Source organism: Macaca fascicularis, chromosome 1 (assembly GCF_037993035.2).
Source record: "Macaca fascicularis isolate 582-1 chromosome 1, T2T-MFA8v1.1".
NCBI lineage: Eukaryota > Metazoa > Chordata > Mammalia > Primates > Cercopithecidae > Macaca > Macaca fascicularis.
This window is the reverse complement of record NC_088375.1, coordinates 47302408-47319838: the sequence shown is the minus strand read 5'-3', so window position 1 is coordinate 47319838 and position 17431 is coordinate 47302408.

Sequence of the window (17431 nt, the reverse complement as noted above, 5' to 3'; positions counted from 1 at the left end):
TTCTGGCTTGTAGAGTTTCTGCCGAGAGATCTGCTGTTAGTTTGATGGGCTTCCCTTTGTGGGTAACCCGACCTTTCTCTCTGGCTGCCCTTAACAGTTTTTCCTTCATTTCATCTTTGGTGAATCTGACAATTAAATGTCTTGGAGTTGCTCTTATTGAGGAGTATCTTTGTGGAGTTCTCTGTATTTCCTGAATTTGAATGTTGGCCTGCCTTACTAGGTTGGGGAAATTCTCCAGGGTGATATCCTGCAGAGTGTTTTCCAACTTGGTTCCATTTTCCCCCTCACTTTCAGGCACACCAATCAGACGTAGATTTGATCTTTTCACATAATCCCTTACTTCTTGGAGGCTTTGTTCATTTCTTTTTACTCTTTTCTCTCCACACTTCTCTTCTCGCTTCATTTCATTCATTTGATCTTCAATCACTGATACTCTTTCTTCCAGTTGATCGAGTCAGTTACTGAAGTTTGTGCATTTGTCACGTAGTTCTCGTGTTATGGTTTTCATCCCTATCAGTTCTTTTAAGGTCTTCGTGCATTGATTATTCTAGTTATCCATTCATCCATTCTTTTTTCAAGGTTTTTAGTTTCTTTGCGCTGGTTACGTATTTCCTCCTTTAGCTCTGAGAAGTTTGATCAACTGAAGCCTTCTTCTCTCAACTCTTCAAAGTCATTCTCCATCTAGCTTTGTTCTGCTGCTGGCGATGAGCTGCATTCCTTTGGAGGGGGAGATGCGCTCTGATTTTTTTAATTTCCAGCTTTTCTGCCCTGCTTTTTCCCCATCTTTGTGGTTTTTTCTGCCTTTGGTCTTTGATGATGGTGACGTACTGATGGGGTTTTGGTGTGGGTGTCCTTTCTGTTTGTTAGTTTTCCTTCTAACAGTCAGGACCCTCAGCTTTAGGTCTATTGGAGTTTGCTTGAAGTCCACTCCAGACCCTGTTTGCCTGGGTATCAGCAGCGGAGGCTGCAGAAGGTAGAATATTGCTGAACAGTGAGTGTTGCTGTCTAATTCTCACTCAGGAAGCTTCATTTCAGGGGTGTACCCCGCCGTGTGAGGTGTGAGGTGTCAGTCTGCATTTAGTGGAGATGTCTCCCAGTTAGGCTACTCAGGGGTCAGGGACCCACTTCAGTAGGCAGTCTGTCCGTTCTCAGATCTCAACCTCTGTGCTGGAAGATCCACTGCTCTCTTCAAAGCTATCAGACAGGGGCATTTACTTCTGCTGAGGTTTCTGCTGCTTTTTGTTTAGCTATGCCCTGTCCCCAGAGGAGGAGTCTACAGAGGCAAGCCAGCCTTCTTGAGCTGCAGTGGGATCCACTCAATTCGAGCTTCCTGGTGGCTTTGTTTACCCACTTAAGCCTCAGCAATGGCGGGCGCCCCTCCCCCAGCCTCACTGCCACCTTGCAGTTAGGTCTCAGACTGCTGTGCTAGCAATGAGGGACGCTTCGTGGGTGTGGGACCATCCCATCCAGGTGTGGGATATAATCTCCTGGTGTGCCATTTGCTAAGACCCTTGGTACAGCGCAGTATTGGGGTGCGAGTTACCCAATTTTCCAGGTGTTGTCTGTCTCAATTTCCCTTGGCTAGGAAAAGGAATTCCCTTCCCCTTTGCACTTTCCAGGTGAGGCGATGCCTCGCCCTGCTTCAGCGCTCGCTGGTCGGGCTGCACCAGTTGACCAGCACTGATTGTCCGGCACTCTCCAGTAAGATGAACCTGGTACCTCAGTTGAAAATGCAGAAATCACCCATCTTCTGTGTCACTCACACTGGGAGCTGGAGACTGGAGCTGTTCCTATTCAGCCATCTTGGGCATGCCCCCCGAGTCAAAGTTTGTCTTTTAAAGTGAATAATATTGATAATAATATGTTTCTATATTGTGTGTGTATGTTCACACATTTAAAGTGTAAAATAACTTGCAAAATATAAAATGCCATAGAATCCCAAATTTCATTATTAAGGCAGTTAGGTAGAATACAAAAATGGCAAGCCATTTAAATATATTGGACATTAATGTAAGATATATAGCTTTCACCATGTATAATATTTAGACATTTAAGCAATGGAACCCTGTAATAGCAAATATTTATTTTTTTCTGATCTTTAATTTCTTCTTGATTTTCACATATCACTTGAATATTTAAAGCTGTGTTAGCTTGAACAAATTATTCAATATCATCCCTGGCTTATTTTCTTAAGTTATAAAGAGGGTAATAACTTGCCTTAACTATTAGAATTGTTATAAAGTTTAAATCAGTCAATAAGTGCAATGTTCTTAGCAAATTGCTTGATGCCGTGGAGAGTGGAGAACTGTCACAGCAGGGAACAGGACATCGCTTGATTTGACTGTTGAGCCTCCCAGAATTGTAAATTGAAATAAAGTTGTGATAACATTTTTCTTTCTTGGTGAAGTACTGTCATTCCACATTATCATCTTCATTCACTAATACAAGTGAAAGTTCCAGAATCACTTGTCCTACCTGTATTATATTCTGAGTGTTATTTCCTAAGGAGAATCATGACAGTATACAGATCTGGATAATATTTAATGGTCTCTCCTGTGACCTAGCCAAGAAAGGACAAAGGGAGGGAATAAAAACAAAGAAATTCCACAATTGCCTGAAGACATCTGTTGTACATACATAGAAATCTATAAATTTTGCTTTCCCGAAGGATATAACTCATATTCTCAGGAAGCTGCAAGTGTATTCAAAGATTTTTTTGGAATTGAATTTTTCTCAATGATTTGATGCCCTAGGACTGCACTACTGTGGATTGAAGAATGTATTATTTCAATAATAAGCTCAATCAAAATACTGCTTTGTTTAAATCTAATTCAAACTCCAGTTTTCTTCCTAATCCTAAATACCAAAATCTTCTCATTATCTTTGTTCAGTGACGAGCTGAATTTTTATATTTACAAAGAGTACTCCTTTATTCAAGAAAAAAAATTAACAAATTAAAAATAAATTCAGCATTTTGTTTTTCATATATTGGTGATTTGAGATTTCCATAAACATTATTCATGTGCAACATCTGTCCTTTGCTATTATTAGTTGATACAGAAAGAAAAAGAATGTAAATTAACAATAGTGCAAAAGCATTATTTACTACACTACATTTCTATCTCAGTTATTTAGTAGTCCCTCTTTATCCACTAGGGATATATTCCAAGACCCCCAGTGAATGTCTGAAGCCTTGGACAGCATCTAACTCTATATATGCTACATATTTTCCTATACATATACACCTATGAAAAGTTTCATTTATATATTAGGCTCAGTAAGAGATGAACCACAATAAACAATAATAAATACAATTATAGCAATAAAAGCTGCATGAAAGTGGTCTCTGATTTCAAAATATATCAATAGGATGTACTCACTTATTTTCTGAATGCAGTTGGCTGTGCATAAGTGTAACCATGGAAAATGATACCACCATGGACAAGGGGTCACTACTGCACTCAGTTGCTCCATTTTAGTGACAGGACACAGGTAAGGAAGCTGTTCTCCATTTCTTAATGTGAGAGGTACTAGCTTCTGGATACAGGTAGGAAGGCTTCCCACCTGTGAACAAAAGGATTTCACACATGACAGTTCAAAGTTCCCAAGTGACTTTGAAGATCTGAATTTTGAAATAATGTGAAGATTGCCAGTAAAGTTTACCCAAGACAGACATAAGGAATACTGCTCTCAGAAAATAGGTGCAAAACATTCTTGACTGAAGTGCTGAGGTGAAAATTTTTATTCACCATGGACCCTGAAAACTCACATTGTGTTCCGCAGGGTAAAACTTTTTTTTTTTTTTTTTTTTTCCATCTGCCAGACTTGGTGCTTCTTAAGCTTCAAACTGATTAAATAAATGAGGCTCCTGTCACAGAAAGGATTTTTGCTTCTGAACTCTAACTTGATAACACACTTCTCTTCCCTCCTTTTCTCCGGAGCCTTCTCCTTTTGATCCAGCTCCTTACAAAACATGCCTATATTTCATTTTCTCTTCTCAAATCAAGGCTTAAATTATTCTTCGGAAAGAACTTAGCATGACCCTTGCAATTTCAGCCCCAACACTTAGTCACATAAACTATTTTTTTTAGATTATCTGAGGATGTGTAAGTATTTCTGTATAAAATTATAAACGTCCTTCTAGACAAACATCTCCAATTGACTTATAAATAATTTCTGGCAAAAGAACCTAAAAATTAAAACTACAGTTGAGCTTCAATGCTATCATGCCCCATAGTGTTCTTGTCCATGCCTCATGTGCGCAGTGATCCTTCTGGTCTACATCCCTCTATTCAAAATCTTAGAGCACTTTTAGGAAAAGAATAAGTCAAATTGTCCCTGTTTGCAGATGACATGATTGTATATTTAGAAAATCTCATTGTCTCAGCCCAAAATCTCATTAAGCTGATAAGTAACTTCAGCAAAGTCTCAGGATACAAAATCAATGTGCAAAAATCACAAGTATTCCTACACACCAGTAACAGACAAACAGAGAGCCAAATCATTAATGAACTCCCATTCACAATAGATTCAAAGATAATAAAATACCTAGGAATCCAACTTACAAAGGAATGTAAAAGACCTCTTCAAGGAGAACTACAAACAACTCCTCAGTGAAATCAAAGAGAACACAACAAATGGAAGAACAGACGATGCTCATGGATAGGAAGAATCAATATTGTGAAAATGGCCATACTGCCCAAGGTAATTTATAGATTCAATGCCATCCCCATTAAGCTACCAATGACTTTCTTCACAGAATTGGAAAAAAACTGCTTTAAAGTTCATATGGAACCAAAAAAGACCCCACATTGCCAAGACAATCCTAAACCAAAAGAACAAAGCTGGAGGCATCATGCGACCTGACTTCAAACTATACTACAAGGCTACAGTAAGCAAAACAGCATGGTACTGGTACAAAAACAGAGACATAGACCAGTGGAACAGAACAGAGCCCTTAGAAATAATACCACACATCTACTGCCATCTGATTGTTGACAAACCTGACAAAAACAAAAAATGGGGAAAGGATTCCCTATTTAATAAATGGTGCCGGGAAAATTGGCTAGCCATAAGTAGAAAGCTGAAACTTGATCCTTTCCTTACTCCTTATACGAAAATTAAGTCAAGATGTATTAGAGACTTAAATGTTAGACCTAAAACCATAAAAACCCTAGAAGAAAACCTAGGGAATACCATTCAGGACATAGGCATGGGCAAGGACTTCATGTCTGAAACACCAAAAGCAATGGCAACAAAAGTCAAATTTGACAAATGGGATCTAATTAAACTAAAGAGCTCCTGCACAGCAAAAGAAACTACCATAAGAGTGAACAGGCAACCTACAGAATGGGAGAAAATTTTTGCAACCTACTCATCTGACAAAGGGCTAATATCCAGAACCTATAAAGAACTCAATCAAATTTATAAGAAAAAAACAAACAGCCCCATCAAAAAGTGGGCAAAGGATATGAACAGACACTTCTCAAAAGAAGACATTCATACAGGCAACAGACACATGAAAAAATGCTCATCATCACTCACCATCAGAGAAATGCAATCAAAACCACAATCAGATACCATCTCACACCGGTTAGAATGGCAATCATTAAAAAATCAGGAAACAACATGTGCTGGAGAGGATGTGGAGAAATAGGAACAGTTTTACACTGTTGTTGGGACTGTAAACTAGTTCAACCATTGTGGAAACCAGTGTGGTGATTCCTCAAGGATCTAGAACTAGAGATACCATTTGATCCAGCCATCCCATTACTGGGGATATGCCCAAAGGATTATAAGTCATGCTGCTATAAAGACACATGCACATGTATGTTTATTGCAGCACTATTCACAATAGCAAAGACTTGGAATCAACCCAAATGTCCATCAGTGACAGACTGGATTAAGAAAATGTGGCACATATACACCATGGAATACTATGCAGCCATAGAAAAGGATGAGTTTGTGTCCTTTGTAGGGACACGGATGCAGCTGGAAACCATCATTCTCAGCAAACTATCGCAAGAACAGACAACCAAATACCACATGTTCTCACTCATAGGTGTGAATTGAACAATGAGATCACTTGGACACAGGAAAGGAACATCACACACCAGGTTCTATTGTGGGTGGGTGGGAGGGATAGCATTAGGAGATATACCTAATATAAATGTCAAGTTAATGGGTGCAGCACACCAACATGGCACATGTATACATATGTAACAAACTTGCACGTTGTGCAATTACCCTAGAACTTAAAGTATAATAATAAACAAAATGAAAAAAAAAATCTTAGAGCAGACAATTTGATTGGTTTTAAAAGTTTTTATAAAGTGCCAACTCTGTAAAGTGCTTATTTCTGAAAATAAAAATAAGTCTTCACTGACATACATAAATAAAAAATACTTATTGAAACTGTCAGTTATTCTGAGTTTTTGGAAACACTTGAATTACTTTATGTTTTGAGTGAGATAAAGACATTTACAAAATCCTTTTCCAAAGTGAATTTTTACAAATAAATTACCAGTATCAGTTTTTAGGAATGCTTATGTGAATTCAATTTAAATTAGAGAACCAGAGAGATAAGGCCAATGAGTCATACAATGAACTACCTCTGAAATTCATAATTTAATTAAGTAGTACAAGATGCTTTTATGAAACAATTCTTTTCCTTTTAAATGCAAGAATTCACAAAACATAGATTCAATATTTGCTCAAGAAAATCTACCATTAGTAGACAGGTAGAATTTATGTGCTAGCTGTGTAAATGTGAGAGTGTGTTGTATTGTTTCCTGTTTTTCCTCTACTTAATATGATTTCTGTTAATGAATAAAGAACTTCATTTGAATAAATCTTAGTGAAAATTATATGAAGTATATATGCATTTTAATGTTTTGATCAACAAGTAGAGCAGTGTAGCAAATTATGGTATTCATGGGATCTAACTGGGATACAACAGAATTTTTCACTTCCTTCAGACTTCTGAAATGAGGGTGTAATAATAGACTCCTATTGCTGGGGTGACTCATGGGAGGAGTATTTATGGAACTACAGAGGAAAGAAGCTAGTGGTAAGTAACATGTATGATATAACTGTTTCATCTTTAGCCTTTATTCTGCAAGTGTCAATGACTATTTTTTTTTTGTGATTGTGTGCAAATATACTTATACATCTATAATGATTATGTATGACATGCATGCAGATATAATAAACACATATGTGTAGTAACCCTGAATCTTCACTGTGACCATCAAGACAAATTTCCATGATTCCATTATACACTATTCCTAATCAATAGACCAGGAATATCTTATTATTCTTCAACATGGAGAATCTATTTGTCCTAAAGATGTGCCTATCATTTACTGTCAGCTACTCTTCAACTTTGAAATTTTTCCATTATATCTTCAAGGAATCACGCTTGGTCATCAGATAAATACATTATATTCTAAGTAGCTTCTTTAAAAATTTGCCTTCACCTTCTTGGTTGAACTGAAACCTGGATCTCACTGAGGCTACTGCTGCCCTCATAGTACACCCAAGTGACAGTTGTTTTTTTCCACCCAAACTACATATTAAAGATCTTGAAGGCGGACTTGCTAACACTCATGCTCTCCATTATGGTTTGCAGAATATTATTCGTCTCTTGTCACTAAATGACTCCAGTCATAAATTTTGACATCATATTACACCACTCACTTTCTATCCTTTTTTGCTGTACATAGGAATACATACATGTGTAACTCTGAGTATTCCTGTAGAGACTTCAGTCCCCGCTCCCCCTTCCACTATATTTCAACCTCACCATCGCAATCTACCAGGTCATTCTTCACCATGAATAAAAAGCTTTAGCACCTGGCTGTTATGCCATCAACAGTTAATGTTGCTTTGTTCCTGGTTACTATAGTATTCATGTTTATTATCTAATAATGTCGCTATTCAGTTTCTTGGCCTCCATTTATCCAATAATCATGTTCTTCATTCTACTGCAGTTGTTCATTCCCACAGAAAAGTCTATCCTTTGTTATTAACAACACTGTCATCATTTGTGATCTCAATTCCAAACATTCCACTCTGTAACAACCACTTTCTATCTTCTTTCCAGCTCAGCTTCCTATCTTTGAGCACCGAGCAATTATAGCTACTTATCAACCGCATCATTTTCCTCAGTTATTGTTGTTATTCAAGTGTCTTGTTCTTATTGAAGCTTTCTTTGGCCACACAGTACAAAATTGCAACTGCCTACCTACCTTGAGCTCCATAACTCTCTTCTGAGTTTGCATTCTACGATAGCAGAAATGGATGTATGGTGAAATTGATGATGCTTACAATTCCTAATTCCTCATTTGTACTGGCTCTTTCAAAGACGTTCTAACTAATTTTGTATCCACAATATTTATAATTTCTTTAAAAAATTGCCATCAAACTATAGAAGAGTTATAGAATCCATAAAATTTGGATCTTTTCCTGCTTAAAACATATCAATGCCAACTATATAGTTATCTCTCTCTTTTTTTTTTTTTTTTTTCACATATGTATTGCCTAACTTCCCTTAGTAGATGCAAACTTCATAAGGTACATTAGTCCATTCTCATGCTGCTATAAAGAATTGTCTGAGACTGGGTAATTTCTAAATGAAAGAGGTTTAATTGTTCACAGTTTTGCATGGTGTAGTAGGCCTCAGGAATTTTACAATCATGGCGGAAGAGGAAGGAAACATGTATTTCTTCACAAGGAAGCAGGAGAGAGAAGTGCAGAGGAAAGCGGTGGAAAGCCCCTCACAAAACGATTAGATCTCATGAGAACTCACTCATTATCATGAAAAGAGCATGGGGAAGCCATTCCTACAATCTAATCACCTCCCAGAAGGTCCCTACCCCAACACGTGGGAATTATAGGAACTAAAATTCATGACGAGGTTCGGGTGGGGAAACAGCCAAACCAAATCATAAGAGAAGGGATTCTGGACTGCTTTAGTCACTGCTATGTTCTCTGTCTCACAAGGAATAAGTTGAATACGGTAAACATTTGCTGTATTATTTCTTGTTTCTCAAACTTATCTCCATTATTAATGTTGTGATGTTTTATTATTAAATGAAGAAACAACTGGCCAGGCGTGATAGCTCACACCTGTAATTCCAGCACTTTGGGAGGCCAAGAGAGGCAGATCACGAGGTCAGGAGTTTGAGACCAGCCTGGCCAATATGGTGAAATCCCGTCTCTATTAAAAATACAAAAATTAGCTGGGTGTGGTGGCACGCACCTGTATTCCCAGCTACTTGGGAGGCTGAGGCAGAAGAATCGCTTGAAACCGGGAGGCAGAGGTTATAGTGAGCCCAGATTGCGCCACTGCACTCCAGTCTGGGAGACAGAGTGAGGCTCTATCTCAGGAAAAAAAAAAAAAAAAAAAAAAAGAGAGAGAGAGAGAGAAGGCAAGAAATAAAAGAAACAACTACAATCCTGCTAAACTGAGAATCAAAAGTAGATATAAATACCAAGTTCCAAAATTTACAAAGTGGACAAATTGTAAGGTATAAGATATAGAATGTAAATCATTTGTAAAGTAGATTCATCAGGGATACAGATACAATAGATCCAACTGCTTTAAAAAGAAAAGTTTTAAAAAATTATTTATGCTTCCACAAACAGATCTTGAGGGAAAAAAAGAAAAAAAAATGTGCATTATGCTTAAAAAAATGAAAGTGATCCTGTGGCCCTGTTTACTCTGAGCGCAAAGGCAAGTAGCAATCCGAACTTGGTTGCCTAGCAACAAAGCAGCGGAATCCGTTAGTGGAGTAAGCTCAATGTAGTTTCACAGAGAACGAAATCATGCTTCACTCAGAGTCATTTCTAATTTCAAAAAGTAGTAAGATGTTAAAACTTTGTATAATTCCCCATATTTCCTGAAGATAGTGCAGGTGCATTAAGACAGTTTGTACAAAGGTGAGAATATAGATGTCATTTTGTTGTTGTTGTTGTTGTTTTACTTTAGTGTGTGACATCAGTTGGAGAATCCATAAAATAATACGCATTTTCTTAAGCTTGAAACGACTGTTACAGTTTTTGAAGGGTGTCAAATTGGCAATAAGAATTTAAGTTTGCAGTTTTTTATTTTCCACTCAGAAACTACACCCCATTCATTTAGAATCAATGCTTCCTCGGTTGAAGCCAAAGGTCAGAAGCCTTTGCTCTTCTTCAAAGGACCCACAGCAGTGAGGATGAAGGCCCCTGCGTAGAAAATGCATTATTCATAAAGAGATAAATCTTCCAGTCATTAAAAAGAGAAGCTGGGCAGAAAGAAAACTTAACAAATACACATTATATCATGTATCTTCTTAAATGTCTATTTTTTAAAAAATCATTTCTCTAGTCCTTTTTACATTTCTGGAATGGAAATCATGGCAAAATGTTTCAAATAATTTACTCATTTGGGAAAACCGTAGAATAGGGTTACAACTTCTATTAGCCATTTAAAAATGGGTACATTTTGGACATGCGTAGATTCAGGGTAGAAGGGAATTTAGGATAAGAGAACAAAAGAGCAAAATCTAAGATACTGAGTAATATAAAAGAACACTGAATACATTATTTTGACTGAGGTAACTGGAGATGAAAGGGAATGCTAAAAAATATGGCTGGAAATGCAGATTGCCATAAGAACAAGTAAAGATTATAAGGATAGTCTACAGAATTTCGTTGTGACACTACAGGCTGACAGAAAATAATGAGAATATTCAAACAAGTGAATTAAATGGTAATAGTCATGCTTCAAAAAGTTAAGTCTATCAGATGAGTAAATGCTAAAATGGAAATGAGAGAGAATGAAGGTAGAAAGATCAGTTAGGAAACTACAAGAAGATTTAGTTCCAACAATGAAGTCCAGGATGAGAAAGATGGAAATGGGAATAAAAAGAAATTATCCCCACAGTGCTTGCAGGGGCCTCTTTGCTCATGTTTCCTCGCCCTACAATGAAATCTTTACGTGACTGGTTCTTTCCCAGCATCCACGTTTTATCTCAAATGTTGTCTTGAAAAGGCTTTTTCTTACAACTGCCATCAGAACTTTCATTTGATACAAACTGCCCTATTGGATTGAATTTGTAGTAACTACCATTTTCTGAAATGATCTTGCTTCTTCAGGTGTTGTTTATTTACCAGCCTTCTCCCCTGAAACCACTCACTACAATATAAGTGTCACGGAACTAGAGTCCTTTTTTACTTTTATTCACTTCACATCCACAATGTGTTGAAGAGTCCTTGGGATACTCTAGCACTCAGCAAATTATGTTGAAGAATAAATGAAAGAATGAATAGCAAGTGTCAATAAGTGATGGCTGAATAAATGGAGAAATCACTGGGATGAATAAGGTCACTTGAGCTCATGAGTCTTATATCCTAACAAATTGTTTATGATCTATCCAACAAAAAGGAGTTGTCAACAGAAGTTTTAAAAGAGGAATTTTTGAATGTTTGTTTTACCAATGTTGTTGTTTTACCTGAAATTAGGGTTGTAGAATTTAAAATAAATTTTGAACTATAATTGTGTCTGTATTTGGTTAGGGAAATCACCAGTTTTTATAACCTGTGTAAATTGCTTAACTTGCTTTAACATCCAGTTTTCTTATCTATAAAATATGAATAATATTGTTTTAAGTATTAAGTATACTTCACTTTTTAAGTATTAAATAAGGTAATTCATGTGAAGTGTTGAGTGCAGTGATTGGAGCATCATGACTTCTGATTATACATTAGCTATTATGAAAACTATTATTAGTCACAGTGCAATGGTTAAAAGAACAGATTTGGGGGCCGGGCACGGTGGCTCAAGCCTGTAATCCCAGCACTTTGGGAGGCCGAGACGGGTGGATCACGAGGTCAGCAGATCAAGACCATCCTGGCTAACACAGTGAAACCCCGTCTCTCCTAAAAAATACAAAAAACTAGCCGGGCGAGGTGGCGGGCGCCTGTAGTCCCAGCTACTCGGGAGGCTGAGGCAGGAGAATGGCGTAAAACCCGGGAGGCGGAGCTTGCAGTGAGCTGTGATCCGGCCACTGCACTCCAGCCTGGGCGGCAGAGGGAGACTCCGTCTCAAAAAACAAAACAAAACAAACAAACAAACAAAGAACAGATTTGGGAATGAAGGTGCCTACTTAGAGTTTGCTTTTTACCGCTGCTGATTTATCTTGGCCTTGTTCTTCTTGTTTGTGTTAGAATTATTTTTTCATAGGAAGTTTGGTATAGGAGTTATGCATACAGACTTTGGAGCCAGACTGCTGGTTTTGAACTGTGGCTCTCACATTATTGGTAGTGTGTTAAGCATGTTACCTCCTCAGACCTCTGTGGCTCCCTTTACAAAGTGCAAAATACATATGACAGTACTACCCAAAAGTGTGGTTATGAATATTGAAGGGGTTTAGTGGCATAAAGTTCTGAAAACTGTGCCTATATGTGTTGTTGAAGAAAAAGAAACCTAATACTGTTGTTATAAGAGATAAACAAATTAATCATTAAAATCAGATAACTTAGTAGCAATTTGTAAATCCTCAATAAATATTGTTACCAGTACAAACATCTACATTACTTAAATCATTATAGCTGGCAAAGATATTCTAGCAGTGTCAGTTCATATAAGAAAATTCAACATCTCTAACAAGAATTATGATCTCAACCTCTGTACAGACACATGCATTTCCAAGACACCCACAAAATTGTTCCAAAATGTGTATGAGTAATAATGAATAGAGCACCAACCATATCGTATTCAGTATTTTAGAGTTCAACTTTTATCACAAAGCTTGACCTTAAGACTAAACTTGTTCATTGAATTTATGTAGCTATGCTTATTTTATAAATGTAGCATATCAATGAAAATTTTAAATTATTTAAAAATCATTAGATAGGCATCAAAACCCAACAATTAAACCACATTGAGACAACACTACCCGCCCACCAGAATGGCTAAAAAATAAACACCCCACAACATTCCATTCAAGTAATAATTCAAGTACTAATCCTACTTGCAATATTAAAGTGTTTCTCCTCACTTTTATCAATAGTTGATGTAAAAAAAATCGTGAAATATTCACTAATCTATGCATGTGGAGCAGTGTCTTGCCACTTTAGTTTGCATTCTTCTTATTAATGTGATTCTCTCTTTAGATTCATAGAAACTTGGGATAGTCACGTCTATATATGTAATTTTATATTCATTTTCTATTTTTCTATTGAATAATTGATAATTTTGTTTGTGATATATAAGTTGCTTCTATATTTTGAATATTATTCTACTGTTAGTTATACGTGTTGCAAATATTCACTCACTACTTGAAAATGTCAATTGAATTTAATTATCGAAACTTTTATCAAACAGTACTTATAATAAAAAGGTTAAGTTGGTCAGTCTTTATATTTATTGTGTCTTATTTGGGAAAGAAATGTAATTTTCTATCATCAAATATCCTGTTACTTTTTTTCCCCATAGGTTTTTCTGTTTTGCTTGTCTACTTGACTATTCCATATCAATATCCCTATATAAGCAAAGCCTTGCAGTTCATGGCTGATGGCATAAACTTTAGTCAATGAGAGACAGGAGTATGTGGTCACTTTTAGCTTAAAGTTCTGTAGTAAGATTTCTCAAGGTACATTTCATTGACATTATTTTAGAACAGTAGTTCCCAAGGTTAAATTGGCAGTCCAGAAACACCAGCATCCTCTTGGATCTTGTAAGACATTAAAATTCTTGTGCCCATCCCCAAACCTATTGAATCAAAAACCCTGGGGACAAGGTTCAGCAGCGTATGTGTTAACAGTAATCCCTGATGATTCTCGTATATGCTTAAGTTTGGGAAGGATTTCACTAGAACTCTACAATTATGTAATCAGGCAAAGCCAAGTGAGAATCTCAAAGATTTATAGATTTTATGGCTTTAACAGGTAAGAAAATGAAAAGGAAGGTTTTTTCACCAAGAGCAAGGATGTTTTTAAGTTATGAGAGAAGTCTTAAAATATCTAAAAATCTAAAGAAATATAAATCCAATCAAATAATACAGCAGCCAGGGTTATGAGAAGAAAAAACAGTATACATATATGACACACAGACATAGCTATGTGGCCACTTCTTTCTTTAAATTATTGATTATCTGTTATAGACTATAAATTTGGCTAATAAATCCTATCGTTGCTACAAAAGCAGAATTTAATCTTCATCACGGTTATCAAAAATGGTCTTCAAGAAAGTTATGCAAATTTAGAAAGTAATTCCCCAAAATACATGGGAAACGTTCCTCAAATTGTTTGTGATCATAAAAATGATCTGTGTAGTAGTTAAACATATTTTATCCAGAAGAAAATTTAGAATTACATATACCAATACTTAAGAGAATGAAAGTTAAAACTTTTTTTGTTAAATAATCTGTGCAAATATGGAATTTTATGTGCATGCCATATTTATGATATTCTTGCTGTCACGGGATCCATTTCCCAGAAAACAGACTGAGGTGTAATCTTAGGGGATGACCCTGCAGCATGGACTGCATTATTTAGGAAACAGAAATAAAGGAAAATAACAGTGAGATAAATAGAAAATGTTTATATAGAGTTATACAGAACTACCATAGCTCCAACCAGTCTATCTGGCAATTGGAAGGGAAAATAATTTATCCACAGACTCCTGTCTCTCATTGCCCAAAGTCTACTCCACCAGTCATGAACTCCACTGAGGCTTTGTTTGTAGGTTCTAGAGGGTATTCTTGGTATCTGCTGCTGTAGCCCAAGAAGAGCCTGCAGACAGATGGCAAGAGGCGGGGGACTGTATTCTCAGAGGAGGAACTGAGGGGAGCCTGAGCACCTCCAGTAGTGGGCTCTTCAATCTGGCAATGCAGTGACTAGGTTTCAGTGTCATGGGAACAGCACAAACTGTTGCTGAAGCTGCTCAGGCTAGAAAGCAAAACAAGCATGCAAATCTGAGCTGATGCAAAAACCGAGCACACAAGCCTATTACACTAATTGAATAAGTCTCATTATTAAAAACATGGGAGCTAGGCTTTAGGCTTACTCAAAGTAACAGTGAATATTAACAGTGAATGTTAAAAACTTGCAAGATTCATAAATAAAAGCATATGATTTGTATGTTTAATTAAAGACCTTGAGGTTTTAAATTTGTAAGGTTTATTAATTTTGAAAAAAAGATTAAATTTTGTCTATATCAATACAAAAACACATTCTGCTCTTTTATTTGAAAGAATAAAAGGGAAATAAATCTCTGTTTGATATAACTTCTTTCTTCAACTCCCACACAATCTCTTTGCTCCCTGCTGTGGTTTGAGTGTGTCTCCTCTAAAACTCATGTTGAAATTTTACCCCCAGTCTGGCACTGATGGAAGGTAGGGGGTAGTGGGGGAGGTGTTGGGATTATGAGGGCACTGCCCTTCTTAATAGATTAATGCCATCTCCCAGGTGGAAGTGAGTTTTCCTTCTTATCAGAACGCATTGGTTCCTGTGAGAGCAGGTTGTTATAAGCAAGTTTTCTGCTCCGGTTTTGAACTTTTCCCACGTGGCTGGTTCCCCTTCCATTTCTCTGTCATATGTTGGCACAGGAGAAGGTCTCACCACCAACTGCCAAATGCTGCCACCCAATCTGGAACTTCCCAGACTTCAGAACCATGAACTAAATACACTTCTGTTGTTTATTAATTATCCAGTCTAAGGTAGTCTGTGAGAGCAGCACAATTTGGACTAAGACACTCTCCTTCACAGAAAGATTTCCCAAAAAATTTGTACTCAGTGTCTGCATTTCCTCAATTTCTTTTTTCTTTCTTTCTTTTTTTTTTTTTTGAGACAGAGTCTTGCTCTGTTGCCCAGGCTGGAGTGCAGTGGTGCTATCTTGGCTCACTGCAAGCTCCACCTCCCGGGTACATGCCATTCTCCTTCCTCAGCTTCCCAAGTAGCTGGGACTACAGGCACCCGCCACAATGCCTGACTAATTTCTTGTAGTTTTAGTAAAGACAGGGTTTCACCTTGTTAGCCAGGATGGTCTCGATTTCCTGACCTCGTGATCCACCCACCTCGGCCTCCCAAAGTGCTGGGATTACTGGCGTGAGCCACGGTGCCCGGCCTGCATTTCTTCAATTTCTAACCTCATGTCAGTACTCATGAAGCAAGTCAAACATCTTTTTTCAAGATCAATGATAATTTACAAGTTGCCAAATTCTATATATTATCCTCATTTCAGGTAATCTTTTAATTCAGTGTTTGTAAGCTATAAAAAATTACCCAGGTGATTTCAGCAAAGTGCAAAAACAAATATATTTCATAAAATTAAAAGAATTGTTAACTACCTATGTTCCAGAAAAAAAGTGAAACCATGGATGCTTGTTAGGTATAAGTAGCAAAAACTAGTAACTATCTGTTTAGTACATTGCCAATAAAATAATAAAGAAAAATCAATGACAATTCCATCTACATGTATTTCTGGAAAGGTTTAAAGTTATAGAGGCAAGGTTGAATTGACCTTTCCAGACTTTATAATCCAGTTTGGGTTATAAAGCCATACATTTCCTAGGGTAAGGGCATGATGAGCACCTTGAATAACTGCCTGACTACTGGTTGTACAGTACTAACCGCAGGGTTATCCTCAATGAAAAATCTTTAGGTACCTAAAACTGGCGAATCATTGCTCAATAGGAAAAACAAAATCTTCCATACTTGACCACCGCTTATTTCTTTAAGCTCCTCTCTCCTTCCCTCCCTTCCTCCCTCCCTCCCTCCCTCACTCCCTTCCTTCCTTCCTTCCTTCCTTCCTTCCTTCCTTCCTTCCTTCCTTCCTTCCTTCCTTCCTTCCTTCCTTCTTTCCTTTCTTCTTTCCTTCCGTCCTTCCTTCCTCCTTTCCTTCCCTCCTTCCTTCCTTCTTTTATCACCTCTCTCTCTCTCTCTCTCTGTCTTTCTCAGTTAAATCTGTGGTTGCTCTCAGCCTCCTCTGCTGACAGTTTTTCCTATTCCAGCAATGTACCAAATACATACCTGAAGCTTGGTACCCTCATTAAAGCATTTCTCTTTGGGAACTAAAACTTCAAAATCAGTAGATCCCCAAATTGTGAAAATGGGAAGCAAACATTTCACAAAAATGAAATAATCACCAATAGTACTAGTGAGAATAGTGACAACTTGATTCCTTTACCTGTGATTTCTGTCTATGGAAAAAATTATATTTGATGCTGATTTGGAGCATATAGCTCTTCTGGGAGGACATTTGACATTCCTTCTGCCCTGAAAGGTGTTGCCAATACAGCTAGCATTAAAACTATGCCTTCTTAAGGCCGTTCTACTTCCATCTCAGGCTGCAGATGGGAAACATGGTAAGACCATTAAATTCCATGATTTTGAGTCTATTACCATACATCATTTGCTCTAACAGAAGTTTTCCAGTCAAAAGTAA